This window comes from Eulemur rufifrons, chromosome 19 (genome assembly GCF_041146395.1).
Source record: "Eulemur rufifrons isolate Redbay chromosome 19, OSU_ERuf_1, whole genome shotgun sequence".
Lineage (NCBI taxonomy): Eukaryota > Metazoa > Chordata > Mammalia > Primates > Lemuridae > Eulemur > Eulemur rufifrons.
In genome coordinates this window covers 32793858-32804681 of record NC_091001.1, presented here as the reverse complement: position 1 = coordinate 32804681, position 10824 = coordinate 32793858, and positions in this window count along the sequence as shown.

Genomic DNA, 10824 nt, shown 5'->3' with positions numbered 1-10824 from the left:
ATTGTGTCCCCTAAGAAAGACATGTCCAAGTCTTAAGCCCTGAAAGTTATAAATGTCACATTATTGGGACACAGGGTCTCTGCAGATGTAATCAAGCTAAGGTGAGGCCATACTGGATTAGGGTGGACTCTAAATCCAATATGACTGCTGTCCTCTTAACAGGAAAATGTGGACATAGGGACACAGACACACAAGGGGCAAGGCCCTATGAAGACAGCCAGAGATTGAAGTCATCTATCTGCAAGCCAAGCAACTCCAAAGGTTGCCAGCAACCACCAGAAGAGGCATCGGAAAATTCTCCCCTAGAGCCTTCAGAGAGCTTGGCCGTGCTGACACCTGGAGTTTGGACTTTTAGGTTCCAGAACTGTGAGACAGCTTCTGTCGTTCTTAGCCATCCAGTTCATGGTATTAACACTTTTATCATGGCAGCCCTAGAAAACTGATGCCTGTGCATACACACCCTCACACGACATTAACCATTGTGTGAAGTACCCGGAGATGAACTTTAATTTTTAAAAAGCCCAATTATTATTTTGTTTTGTCAACTAAGAAATAGCAGTACCTTCAAGCGTTAGGGGAAGGGGGGGGTGGGGAAGGGAGGGATATATACCTACATGATGGGTGCAACGCGCACTACCTGGGGAGCAGACACGCCTGGAGCTCTGACTTGGGGGGAAAGGCGGTACATGGGCAACGTATGTAACCTGCAATTCTGTATCCCCCATAACAATAAGATGAAATAAAAAAAAAAAAAAAAGAAATAGCAGTAAGTAAAAAAGAAGCACAAACATTCAAAGGGGGGATTATAGTTCAAGCAAACTAATCCCAAGGCAAAGAAATTGACCACTGAACGAGATTTAGGTTGATCCCTCTGCTACAGCCCAGCCCAGGTCAGAGTAGGGTAAAGGCGCCTGCCCCAGTCTTTTGCAAGTCCCTGTGCAAAGGCCAGCTGGAGGCCCAGATACACGTGCTAAGTATTTAAGTTATTTACTTAATTTGTTAGTTCAGTTGATATATCCTGTCCTACTACTTTCACAAGTATACTATCATAGCTAGAAAATTTTTTTAAATGTCAAAAGTTATATATGTTTTTATAAAAATAATACCAGCAAAATATTAAAGATGACCAAATTTAATTATTATACATGTCTAAGTTTCTGTTGATGGGCCTGTAGTGTTTAGATGAGTAATAAAATAAATATATATTACTTATAAATTTTTAAGAAACATGCATATTTATTTTTCTTGCCTTCAATTTAGCTAAATCACTATTTTTATAATCATGATTTTCACATAGCTTATGTTCCATTGACAGAAATGACCTAAACATATTCAAGTGTGAAAAATAAAAAAATACATTTTCAAGTAGTTAAGAAATAGCAACTAGAATTCAATGAAAAGTGCACACTGTATGAAGATAAAATTTTTAATTTTTAATTATTTAAACACCGAAAAATAATTTAAAATATAGTTGAGTCACATTATTTTTTAATATAAAAATAAAACTAACTACAAATCTAGTATTCAATGTTTATCTAGTTGCCAAAGCACAGAATTGGTACCATGCTTCACACACATTACATCTAGATCCACATAAAACGTAGGAGGAAGATGAATTGTCCAATGTTGGGAAATGTCCTTAGCCACCATATGTAACTGTATAAATATTCTGGAAATTTGTAAATACCACACGAATAACAAAAGTAATAAAATGGATGCTCTGCACTACTGGGAACTGGTTGGTTGTTATGCAGGAATTTATTGTATTCATGCTTTTTGAACAGAAGCATTTGTTAAGTTATATTCTTTCTCCTAAGCACTTCCATGGCTTAAAACCTCTGCAATCTCTGAAGTAGTCCCTGAAATAGCACAGCCCACAAATCTTCATGGCACTCAGTCATCCTTTGTTCTTAAAACATCAGACAGGAGGTGTGAAGTGCTTCTCTGGTGCCTGAGTGGTGTCAGTCCTGAGAATGAATGTTTAGAGCTGTGGGTTGCTCTGCCAGCCCTGAGCCTCAAATCTCAAATAACAGAGGTTCCCATGTGCTCTTCAAGTAAACTAATGAACATCATGTGTTTGTGATACTTGAGGCTCTCCAAAGTGTAGGACCTACAGAGACAGCCCTCTTGTCTGGTTCTCAATTCCTGGGTATATAGACCTGTAAGAGAGGAACCAGGTGAGCTGCTGTTGCTTGTAGTCACCCAGATGAGAGATATGAGGTCCTGACCTAGGCTCATAAGGAAGAGGATGGAGAAAAAGGTCGTCATTGCTATTTGCTTAAAGTACCAGTTGTAGGTAAATGGCAGTTTGAAGTCATGCCTCTATGGAATCACAAGCCACCCATTCAATACCTCTTGTATTCGGCTTTGAGATCTCTTTAGTTAGGATCCAGGATCATTCTTTGCCCTGAGTTCTGCTGATAATTTAGATAATTTTTTTACTCTTCAATAATGCTTGAAGAGTAAAAAAATAATTCTTTGTCCTTATAAATATCCTCTTTTGACTATGCTATTTCTGGTTGTGCTAAGGATCTTGGAGGCTAACTCATCCACACCCCTGATACTACAAACGATATATTCAAAAACAAGAACAATAGGAAAGGGTTTTGTAAAAGCCATGCAGTGTTAGTATGAGAACTAGAGTGAACCCTATCACAGTAGGTAAACTAAAAGGACATAATTGCCTCAAAGTTGGTTCCCTGAGGGCACAAAACCAGTCTCACTAACAAGCCCAAGAGATGATAGTGACTCATCCAACTGACACAGCACAGAGGTTTGAAATGAAAATCTTCCAGTGTGCTTAGTTGCATGGTCCTGGATTCATCTTTAGCTCACCTGAACCACATTAGTTAGAACTCAGGAGTATGGAATCTGGAGCAAGATTAACCCTCATGGTGAAAGCTTCTCTTATTATCCAGAGGAAATCCAGAAGGTTTCCATATGTAAGTATTTACCATATATAAAATATTTACCTTCTCCTCCCTGGTCACTTTGCAAACTTTGTCCTGCTCTAATTTTATATGGAGATCTTCTATGAAGAAAGACAAACAAATGTCCTATTGCCTATGGCCACTGATAAATACAAGCTCCAGGAGGGTATGGACTTTTTTTTTTTTTTTTTTTGTCTTCTTCACCAATGTGTCCTTAATGCTCAAGAATGCTTGGGATGTATTAGGCCCTCAAGAAATGTTCTTGAATGAATTCACGAATGAAAATTGAAATCTGTTCCTTAGATTTAGAGACTTAAATCATGCTCTCTTGGATGTATTTCCCACAGCTCTTCATTTTCTCATTCTTGTCTCTTTGTTCATAACATTATTTCTCTCCTAGTTTTCCCTGTGATACTTTGGCCACTGTTCCTCAGCCTCCTTTGCTCGCTCTATGTCCTTACCTACCTCTAAATGTGGGAGCTTAATAACTAAGGTAAGTGCTTTATATACTTTCCCTCTTTTGATGGTATTATCCAAACTGATAGGATTGTATAAGGGATTATCCTTACTTCAAGGAAACTGGTCATGTTGTTTGAACTGTCTAAAGCCTCAAAGTCATAGAACTAAGTGGCAGGCTAGGCTCCAATCATGACAGTATTCATAGCACTTTCTTGGGTTGATAGAAACATACAATAAGTCAAAGCACATCAAGTGCTGAGCACAGTGCTGGGAAACACGAGTGACTTGATAAATGTCAGTTCTGTTATCACTGTGGGGCAGGGGTTGGGGGTGCATCTGTCCGGGTCCTGGCAGGAACCAGATGGCACATTTCAGAGTGTGATCAAGGGCCCTCCAACAAACTTATGTGTAGGAACACCACTTCCCTGAGCCCCTTACAAGGCCCTGGAGAGTGTATTCAGCAGTGCGTTCGCATGGTCATTTGCTTTTGCAAATTTTCAAAGGAGATATTTTAACCACAATTGGATAAGATCTCTGTCCCTTTCCCCTCTGATTTTCCCTTAACCACACATTCCTCCTCCTGTTGGGTCATAATGGAGTACATTGAGTCTGGCTAAGCAGAAGTTGAGTTTAGGATATGTTTAATTTATGAATTACGTGCATATATCTTACCAAACCCAGCCACTTCCAGGGACAGTTACTGCAGGAATTGCCATGCAGCGATGGCCTCTGGAAGTCTTCCTGTCACCTCCTGTGGCAATTCACTTAAGTGTCATGACACAAAGGCTATATTGCCATTGTATGTGTTTTATGGAGCCTAGCTACCAGAAGTATGTGGACAGTAAAGGAGAAAGAAGAAAAATGAAATGTATAAAGCCACAAGTGAGCCTGTAGAAAATTCTTCCAGTCAACAGATGTCCAAAATTGTAAGCACTAGGTTCAGTTTGCATTGACTCCCCTAGTCAAAACTGAAATATTCTATCAGAAATAAGTTCTATTTCACACTCCCCATAAGTTTGTCATGTTAATAATTCATTGATTACAGTGTTTAATCAGCTAAAACCAACCAAATTATTTTTGTTTGTTGAAAAAATTTGAAAGTTGATCAAACTTTTCATATGACAATGAAGAGAAGACAGATAAAAATGTATAGAAAAGATTATTGAGATGTGCGCAGATTTGGTGGACACAAAGTTATTTGTAAGCTTTTTAATTTTGAAAGTTGAGCTTTCTCGTTTAAAATAGATATTTAATTTTATACTTGTAAATTTTTTTTTTTTTGAGGAGGGTCTAAAATTTATCTAAACTTCTACACCACAAAACTAGTTCTGCCTGTGCCTGGGGTCTTAGGTAGAGGAACTTGGAAGGATAAAGAGGTCAGGGTCTATATTCCTCCGGCTTCCTCACTGTCAAATTCTGATCTCCAAACCCGAAAGAGGCCAGAGGGTCAGGGAGCCCAAGTATTTCAGTCCGTGGAGCTCAGGCTCTCTGGGCACTAAGCAGCGTGGCAAGCGAACAAGCTGAACCCATCCAGCACAGCGGGGGCCCTCACGTTGCCACGATGGGTATTCCACTAGAATATCACTGAGGGACACTCCACGGGTGCCCACCCCCACTCACTCCTCCCCACTGAAATGGAATGACTTGTGTAGTTAGTGAGTTTGGGAGAAGGAATGGAACCCGGAAGCATCAGAACCTGCTGGGCTTTCTTGGATTGGTGCCTGCCTGCCTGTGGAGAGGGCGCGTCCTGTGTGCTCTCAGGCCATGCCACCTGAAGTCACCCAGCCGTGCCAGTCAACGGAAGTGTGTGCCAAGCTGGGGCCAACACAGAAGGAAGCTCATTCGAGGACATGGCTTAGATGTGCTGTAATAAGGCCCCTTCCCGCTCTACTTGATGGTGATAATGATAGGAATAATAAATAGCATTGCTATTATGATCTAGTCTAACCCCTACTTTCTACAGATTAAAAATTTATTTTGCTTTTAAAAATAAATGCTCCATTAAAATATTTATTATGGCTAAATTGTTTATTTTTAGCTTTCTTACAAATCTTAGTTCTTACTGTATTTGAACATGCGAATAACTTCCAGTTTTAGAGAACATTTGCGTGAATTACTGGCAAACATGAGTGACAATAATGATCTTCTCTCATTTTGTTTGAGAAAACTCTGAGTTCTAAATCATAATTATTTTTATGGCTTTCCTAGTGGAATTTCTACCACAATAAATATAGACCAGAAAGAGCTCCTTTTTCCCTCTAAACATAATACATAATCTTTTAAAACACAAGGATTTATACAGTAGTGAGTCTGAAAGAAAGGAAGTGACTCACTCAGTTAAATTAATTTTTATAACTTTTTATTGATATATAATATTTGTACATATTTATGGGGTACATGTGACATTTTGTTACATGCATAGACTGTGTAATGATCAAGTCAGGGTATTAAAGATTTTCATCACCTTGAGTATTTATCATTTCCATGTCTTGGGAACATTTCAAGTCCTGTGTTCTACCAATTTTGAAATATACAATACACTGTTGTTAATCATTGTCACCCTACTCTGCTATCAAACATTAGAACTTATTCCTTCTGTTTAACTGTATGTTTGTACCCATTAACCAACCTCTCTTCATCATCCCCCCACCCACACAGACACCTTTCCCAGCCTCTGGTATCCACCATTGTACTCTCTACCTCCAGGAGATTAATTTTTTAGCTTCTGCATATATGAGTAAGAAAATGTGACATTGATCTTTCTATGCCTAGCTTATTTCACTTAACATAATGACTTCCAGTTCAATCTATGTTGCTGCAGATGACAGAATTTCATTCTTATTTATGGCCAAATAGTATTCCATAATTTCTCTATCCATTCATCCACTGATGGACACTTAAGTTGATTCCATATCTTTGCTATTATGAGTAGTGCTGCAATAAACATGGAGGTGCAGGTATCTTTTTGATATAATGATTTCCTTTCTCTAGCAGTGGGATTGCTAGATCACATGGTAGTTCTATTTTTAGTTTTTTGAGAAATCTCCATACTGTTTTCCATAATGGCTCTACTAATTTGCATTCCCACCAACAGTGTACGTAAGAGTTCTTTTTTCTCTGCATCCTCGACAGCATCTGTTATTTTTTGGTTTTTGGATAATAGCCACTGTAACTGGGGTAAGATGAGAGGCTGAATTAGGAGTTTTCCAAAGGGTTGGATTGTCTCTGTTCCTCAAAACATTTGCAGACAAATGAAAAACAGCAATTGCAATAACAATAGGTAAAATCAGAGCTGTTCTGGCTGGAGTGTGGGGTGTGGGATGGGGACTCCAATGCCACCGGTTTAGCTCTGAAGCACCTGTCCAGACTCCCTAGTGGTTTTGAAAACCAAGGGATCAGCTTAGAGCTCTCCAGGGGCCCACCCACACAATGGCTGGTTCTAGGAGTTCATTATAAATTATTATTCGAAACCTCTGGGTGATATACATCCATGGTTCAAATTACCTTATTAAGAGCTTCAAGGACCCAAACTCTCAGGGATGACATTGGAGGGGAGGGCTGTTGAGGGGTGAGCTACGGGATGTCTTGGGATCAGGCTAGCCTGAGCTGCTGAGACATAAAAAGCAGGCTATTCCACAATCTGATGTGCTGTTTGCCCTTTATTAATAGTCTCTGCAGCAAGATTTGAGGAATTCATGGTTGGGTGTATTGTGCTCAAAGAGTAAACTGCAAAGTTAAGGATACAACTGCTTTTTATGTCAATTAGTAGAAATAAGTGAGAATGTCTGAATAGCTAAGCTCTAAGCTACTTTCCCCAACAGCTGCTGCTTATTCTGTTTTTACAAAAGAGAACTTTAGGATTTCCGAGTGTGGCCCCTAGGACAGCAGCATTGGCACCATCAGATATACTGATCAGCATCTGCATTTTAACGAGATCCTTCCTGGTTTGTATGCACAGTAAGTGGGTGCTTCTCAAAGTCCATTTAGCGTGTAAATCACAAGCTTACTATGCACGAGACCCTGAGAAGTCTTAGCCCTCAGTCCCAGCAATACGGTAAACTAGCAATAAAAAGACAGCCACAGCAAACAGGTGTTCAGTTCTGGAGAGAGCGGTGCAGAGCAAGCTTTTAACAGAGCTGGACAGTAACAGCATCTTGTTCACTTGTTTCCCACCCCGGTTTCAGGGCCCATTGTGTCTGGTGCAAGGACACTTCAGTTCTCCATCCCTTGTCTTTTTCCTGCTTTGTTCCTCCCTCCCCTACACCTCGGGTTCACATTACCCTTAATTATTGCCTATGGCCTTACTTTCTCTAATAACATGCAATGCCATCTTACCCACTGGACCATAAGCACTTTATTTCTCCTCTCATTTTCTAAGAGCACTGGCAATGCCATGGCAACAGCTAATCCCTAACCTCCAGGTGGGGTGGTTGAGGTAATCAGAGCAGGTGTTCTTGAGAAAGAAAACAAAAGATTTGCTAGACAAAGGGAGAAATGAAGGAACAGTGTCCTTGGCCAGTATTTGGAAAACTCTCATCTACATACAAGTCATCCCAGGATCTGCAGATTCTGCTAAGGAGGTCAGAATGGGGCCAGAGATTCTGTAGTTCTTACAAGATATCAGGTAATGCTCATGCTGTCAGACCAAGGACTACCCTTTCTTTAAGTAGCAAATACTAGGCAACACAAGAACAAGGATCTTGCTCTTATATTCACTGTATATCAAGATGGCATGTGCCTGCTCCAGAAAAGATGTTAATCGATTAGTAAACATATTTATTGAATTGAGATAACATGATTATTGTGAATTCTCATAATAATCCTGCAAGATATAAAATATATTAGTTTTGGCTGTAAAATTGGGGCTAATACTACAGGCATTGAGGCACAGAGAGGCTAAGTTACTTGCTCACACAATTAATGTGGCAAGTTGTTGTTTACCAAATATTCTACATGCTCCCCTACATTTCCTGATCTTCCTTGTAGTTAGTTGAAACTGTTGAACTAATTCCTAATTCCGGCCAATGAACTGTTGGGAACATGGCATGTGTCACCTCCTGGCTGAGGCATTAAGGAGCTAGTATCTTTCCTTCCCTGTTTTGTATTCTGCCACCTGAAACGTGTGGCCCCTAAGGTGAGGTTAGAAAGAGTTCTAACCTGCAGTGGCCTTCACATGTGGATGCATGCATCTTTGTTGTATCTCAATCACTGAAAATTTCAGTTTTGTTCAGATTATTCTGATTAGCATGGGCTCAGTGTTGACATCAGACAGCTGCTTGTATACTGAACTTTTTATCTGGGACCCAGGATCCCTGAATGTGAGCACACTCCAGGTACAGTCCAGCTCAGGCATGCCTCAGCACTGGCAACAAGCTCAGCCCAGATAATGCCAGGCACTGGGGCTGTGAAAATTGAATGGCCAGTGCCTTGAGAACCATCTGAAGACTTGAAAGCTCTAACAATAGCAGCAGCAGTGACTGTTCTCTACAACTTGGTCAAGGTTCATTCTATGACAAACGCCATTTGCTTTCTAGCTCTGTCCTTTACATAAAGGCATGTTTTCAAGTGTGGTCAAGATGAGGAAACTATGCTTTTAGAGGTTTTATGAGCTTTATTTATGAATTGAATAAAACATTTTTTTAGAATATTACTAAAGCACACCTACTCAAACACTTAACAACTTCTATGGACTATTTAATGGATGGGAGATGTAGTTTATGCACACAATTGCTGCTAGGGTCTTAATGTTTGTGTCCTCTCCCTCTCTCTCTCTCTCTCTCTACCTTATCCCCAATGTGATGATATTACGAGGTGGGGCCTCTGGGAGGTGAGTAAGTCATGAGGGCAGAGCCCTCATGAATGGGATTAGTGTCCTTATAAAGAGGCCAGAGAGAAGCCCCTTATCCCTTCTGCCACGTGAGGACTCAGTGAGAAGGTGCCTTCTATGAACCAGGAAGCTGGTCAATGAATCTGCTGGCACCTCGATCTTAGACTTCCCAGCCTCCAGACTGTGAGAAATAAATTTCTGTTATTTATGAACTACCCAGTCTGTGGTATTGTTATAGCAGCTGGAGCAGGCGAAGGCAATGGCATATGGATTTGTGTGTCCCACCAAATAATAAAAGGTGCATTGTCTAACTTGCATTTATATGTCAAAAACATGCCTGTTGTTTATATTTTTCGAGGGATATTAAACAGAATAGAGTAGCAAAATTGACTTAAGAAGAAATAGAAATCTGAAAAAAATGTATAAGCAGTATAGAAATCAAGTCAGCATTTGAGACTTTCCTACTTCAGCCCCTTCCTGACGCCAGTCCTGTCTCTCCTTCTCTGCTGAAGACATCCCTCCAAGGTGTTCCTATTGGAGGGATGACATACCACTTCAAGGACCAATTGATCTCTAGTCTCTGAAACATCTGCACCAAATAGAGAAAGAGAGAAAGCAACCCAACTCACTCTGTGAGAATAGTATAATCCTGAAAATAAAACAGTATAAGGCAGTTTTAAAAGAGGAAATTACAGACCACTATCACTTAATGTAAAATTTTCTAATGTTAGATGTGCAAACTCAGCAGTACTGTATATGCATATAAAAAGATCATGACAAAGTAGGGTTTATCCCAGGAATATAAACAGAATTAAACATGAGAAGGAATCTATTCAAATAATACACTACATTAGGATTTAAAAAGAAAAAAAATTACTTAAATAAGTTATATAAACTTACTAGATGCAGTTACGAAAAATATTTAAGACTAGCTGCAGTGGCTCATGCCTGTAATTCCAGCACTTTGGGAGGCTGAGGTGGGAGGATCGCTGGAGGCCAGTTCAAGATCATCCTGGATAACATAGTGACACAAAAAATTTAAAAAAATGTGGCTATAATTGGCTCACACTATATTGCTATTGGCAAGTGTTGCCCTAGACTAAGTCTAAAGTCCTTAGCATGGCATCTCATCCCAACTATGTCTGATGGGTGTCAGAACCTTAAGAAGGCAACTCATTCCAAGTATGGCTGTGACAGCAAAGGACTCCACATATTGCTAAACAAAGGGCTTTACAGGTACGAGGGGTAATAGGGTGCTCCTGACAAAACCCTGTCCTGGACATTACTTCATTCATCCTCTTGTAAACCTGGTGAATCAGGTGTTACTAATCTTCCTGAACTTTAATTTTCTTTCTTTCTTTTTTTTTTATTTCTTCGTATTGTTATGGGGGATACAGAATTGCAGGTTACATACGTTGCCCTGAACTTTAATTTTCTTAATATGTTTCCTATAATATAGTGTGGACCAATGACTGCAACTTCCCAGCTGTAAGGCTTTGAAGTCAATTTCTGCCCATGTTCTATTGATTGCACTATAGCCACCCCTGGTAGTCCACGCCTAACACAGATCCCGGTCAGGCTCCTACTGCCTTATTTATCTCTGCTTTC